At 43.8% G+C, this 4,178-nt stretch overlaps 1 pseudogene; it reads right to left on the bottom strand.

The window, feature by feature from the left end:
• Positions 1 to 2,040: 2,040 nt before the first annotated feature.
• LOC130748288 (probable receptor-like protein kinase At2g21480) lies at positions 2,041 to 3,488 on the bottom strand (annotated as a pseudogene).
• Between the last annotated feature and the right edge of the window lie 690 nt (positions 3,489 to 4,178).

Raw genomic sequence — 4,178 nt, forward strand, 5'->3', positions numbered from 1 at the left:
TAATTTAACATTTAATTGTTTTTAATGAAATTAAATAATTAATAAAAGTCAATTGTAACTTTTCTACCATTAAGATATATCTTGACAAAGTCTTTTTTTAATAATTATAGTAATTTTTTATATAACAAAATAAAAAAAGTTGAATGTAATATATTAGGTTCAAAAGGATATCAAATATGCCTTAAAAAATTGATATCAAATAGTTTTAAAGAATTGATTTCGAAATTAACTCAAAAGATTTGTATTTTATGTTTTCGTATTTACATCTAGAAGATTAAAATGGCTTTGCTGTATTAATTCAAAACATAACAAATTAGAAAGAAAAAAAAATGAATTTGAATGTAACTTATGGGCCCGTTTGGTGCGACGTATAGTATAAGGCCTGATAGTATAAGACCTGATAGTATTAGGCCTGATAGTATAAGCCCTGATAACTTTTTTATACTATCCAGCGTTTGGACATACTCTGTATAATTTACCATATCGTTTAAATTGATGCAATTTTATGTTTAATGAAGTATTGAATAATGGTATATAATAAAAATCAAATATGGAGATGATTATAACGGTGGTGGCGGTGGTGATGGAAGTAGTGGTAGGTTGGTGGTGGTGGTGGCAATGGTGGTAGGTTGGTGTTGGTGGCGGTGGTGGTGACAGTGGAGATAGGTTGGAGGTGGTGGTGGAAGTGATGGTGGTGGCGATGATAGGGTGGTGGTGGTAAGGCGGTGGTGGAGGCAATGGTGGTGGTGGTGGCGATAGGGTGGTGGTTGTGGTGTCGGTGGTGGCAATAGAGTGGTGACGACGATTATGGTGGTGGTGGCGATAGGGTGGTGGTTGTGGTGTCGGTGGCGGCGGTAGGGCGGCGGCGGTGGTGGTGGCGGTGGCGGCAACACCGGTGGTGGCGGTGGTGGTGATCGGGTGGTGGCGGTGGTGGCAGCGATGGTGGTTGTGGTGTTGGCGACGATAGAGTGTGGTGGTGGTGGTAAGGCGGTGGCGGCTTAGTAAGGTGGCGGCGATGGTGGAGGGTGGAGGCAATGGTGGTGGTGGTGGTGGCGGCGACGGTGATCGGGTGGTGGCGGTGGTGGTGGTGGTGGCGACGACGGTGATCGGGTGGAGGCAATGGTGGTGGTGGTGGTGGCGGCGACGGTGGAGGGTGGAGGCAATGGTGGTGGTGGTGGTGGCGGTGACGGTGATCGGGTGGCGGCGGTGGTGGTGGTGGTGGCGGCGACGGTGATCGGGTGGTGGCGGTGGTGGTGCCAATGATGGTGTAAGTTGGCAGCAATAGAGGGTGGTGGTGATGGTGACTACATCACAACTTTATCATGCCTTATCCATCACTCACATGATGGATTAAATAATACGTCATTTTAACGTATAAGGGGACTTTGATGGATAAGCTTATACAATACAATGTCATCACCAAACAATGGATAAACTCATAATGTATTGTATAAGCTTATACTATCATGCCTAATACGGCGTGCCAAACGAGCCCTATATAAGTGATATACAAATTACTCTTATTTCATTCGTGCATGGCGTGGTATCATCAATACTAGTAACTTCTAAAGTTGCACTTCCCCGTTCCCACATTGCAATTATTGACATGTATTATAGATTATATAAATACTATTTTTGGGGGCCTAAGACAATTGAGAGGCATAAGACAATTGCCTCAATACACGACCCTGAGTATGCTGGTGCATGATCCATGCTTTAAGCCCTAGTGAGTTTTGGCGTGAGGGAGCGTGTTAAAAATATAATATAAAATTATTCATGTGAATTTACCTAGCAGCTTAAGCTTTTGGACTAATTGGTTTTAACAGGTAGTCTTTCACGTCGGAGAAGAAGTGATTAAAGGGATTCAAATGTGCATCCAAACAGACTATCACTCGCCATGTTCTTTGAACTTGCTTTTAAAATTACTCTCTAAATGTTACATACAACGTACAACAAACCAATTAAATAACATCATATGATTAATAGTACTGAATGCACATATCACACCCAGCACGTTAATCTCGGTACATATCGAAAGCAGGAACTTGAGCTGGAGCCGCATTGTTATTATTCACTTCAGGAACAACAGCAGGAGCAGGAGAAGGTGAAGCAGGTGGAAGTGGATGTTCATCAGAAGGTGTGGTAGGATTTGATCTCATCTTCAGCTTTACCTTGTGTGAAAGCCTCTTGAAGCTGCAATGCATACTCCAAGTTCCACAGAACATCTCCCATTGGAGGCCTATCAACTCCATTATCAGCCAAACACTTCTCAGCAGCCACAGCAAACTTCGTCATAGACTCAGGGTTAATGGAACCAACAAGAAGAGGGTCAATGATCTTGTCAAGAAGCCCTTTTCTCTTTCATTGCATAGCCCAATCAGCCAAATTCACTTGCTCTCTTGGAAGCTGAGGGTTAATTGCTGGCCTTGCACATTAAGCTTCTAACAGCACCACTCCATATGAGTGCACATCTGATTTCTCAGTCAATTGCTGCCTCCTGAAGTACTCAGTGTCAAGATAACCAAAGCTACCTTTCACTGCAGTGCTCACATGACCCTGCCCATTGGTGCATCCTTTGAAACCCAAAGTCAGAAATTTTGGCTGTGAAATTCTCATCTAGGAGAATGTTTGTGGTCTTCACGTCGCGGTGGATGATTCCTTGTGCTGTTCCAGTGTGAAGGTAATGAAGACCACGCGCCGCACCAATGCAGATATCTAATCTTTGCTTCCAGGACAAGGCAGGCATGCCCTTTCCATAAAGACGGTCTCTTAAGTGACCATTAGGCATGTACTCATAAACCAAAATCATCTCATCACAGTAACTAATCAATGACACCAAGTGCTTGCGTCTGAGTTTAGACAGCATTTGAATATCAGTTTGGAACTCATTGATTCCTTGTTCTGATTGTGGATTTCCTCTTTTCACTTCCACTTGAGTCCCCTCATCAATCACACCCAAGTACACATTACCAACCCACCAACACCAATGATGTTCTTGGAGTCAAAGTTCTTTGTTGCTTCTGTGATTTCTGCAAAGGTGAAAAGCCTTCCTAACCCCATTGATGAGGAGTAGATGTTGCTTTTCCCCATTGAGGTCTTGCTGCTCATGAAGCTTGTGTCACCAGCATGTAGAGGAAGCAACCACGAAGAGAAGCTGTTTCTCTTTTGCCAATCTTGTAGCCTCTTGTGCCCCTTGATCACTATGGCACCAAGACCAACAAATGCTCTAAACATCATGGCGAATCCAACGGCTGCAACCGTGGGAGCCACTGGCTTTTCTTCCATCAACACCGAATTCTCCATCCAAACTGTCCACAGAGTTGCTTATCTTCAAAACCTCAACACCATTCAGAATAGCATTGGCATTTCCGCCATCAGCATTTGCAGGACCAACCTGAACTGTTAGCCCCTCAGACATCAATGTTGCATTCACAACAATGTCTTCGTATTATGGTGTTGACAATGCACCAGTGTTGTCAAATAGCGGCTATAGCGGCCGCGACCCGTTATAGCTCTGCCGCTACATAGCGGCCACCGCGATAATCGCGATCGCGGCCGCGAACGCCGTTATGCCAGAAACGGAAATAACGGATTTGCTGGACAACACAAAACTAAATGATTGATTTTATTTAGCATTTGTCAAAGACAACACAAAACTAAATAATTGATTTGAACAAGTAAAAGACTCGTCACACCTTTCCTTGGCCTCTCTATAAACTGTTAAAACATTATGAAACGATTTTAAAACACCAGAAAGAGAAAGACAATGCTTCATTTAAAACAATTCCTTGCAGGAGGGTTTAGCATTTGTCACCCGCTCAATTTAAACCAGAAGGTTAACGTAATTACAATATTTAGTTAGCTCAGGTCCAATAAAGTCTAGTTGATAAGCTAAACTATTACAAAAAAGTTATCTCTTCCAAGAACGCATCTGCAATTTACCTGTGAACCTAGGGCTCTTCTTCATTGTCATCCGGTGCTTCCTCGGTGAGTGCATCCGAGGAAGAGGACTTCCCTGACGATGAACCCTCCTCGGAGGACCAAGAGGTGCGCCTCATCCGTTCCGCTTGGAGGCGAGGGCGTTTCCTGTTCCTCTCCGCCATAGCCTCCATCTTCCTCTCAAGTCTCGGCCGGACGGGACTGCGAGGGTAATTGGCTCAGTTAAGGATGTTACAATA

Source organism: Lotus japonicus, chromosome 3 (assembly GCF_012489685.1).
Source record: "Lotus japonicus ecotype B-129 chromosome 3, LjGifu_v1.2".
Classification (NCBI taxonomy): Eukaryota; Viridiplantae; Streptophyta; class Magnoliopsida; order Fabales; family Fabaceae; genus Lotus; species Lotus japonicus.